Source organism: Piliocolobus tephrosceles, chromosome 2 (genome assembly GCF_002776525.5).
Source record: "Piliocolobus tephrosceles isolate RC106 chromosome 2, ASM277652v3, whole genome shotgun sequence".
Taxonomy (NCBI): domain Eukaryota; kingdom Metazoa; phylum Chordata; class Mammalia; order Primates; family Cercopithecidae; genus Piliocolobus; species Piliocolobus tephrosceles.
In genome coordinates, this window is record NC_045435.1 from 99,578,273 (window position 1) to 99,578,518 (window position 246).

General features: G+C 51.6%; 1 protein-coding gene across 7 annotated transcripts in view; it reads left to right on the plus strand.

The window, feature by feature from the left end:
* Positions 1–246, plus strand: part of LRRFIP2 (LRR binding FLII interacting protein 2) — a 131,111-nt gene that overhangs the window by 118,279 nt on the left and 12,586 nt on the right. The gene's annotated exons all lie outside the window — the stretch shown is intronic.

Here is a 246-nt window from a genome sequence, read left to right on the forward strand (position 1 = left end):
TTTTTTTTTTTTTTTTTTTTTTTTTTTTTTTGAGGCGGAGTCTCGCTCTGTCGCCCAGACTGGAGTGCAGTGGCTGGATCTCAGCTCACTGCAAGCTCTGCCTCCCGGGTTTATGCCATTCTCCTGCCTCAGCCTCCGGAGTAGCTGGGACTACAGGCGCCCGCCACCTCGCCCGGCTAGTTTTTGTATTTTTAGTAGAGACGGGGTTTCACCGTGTTAGCCAGGATGGTCTCGATCTCCTGACCT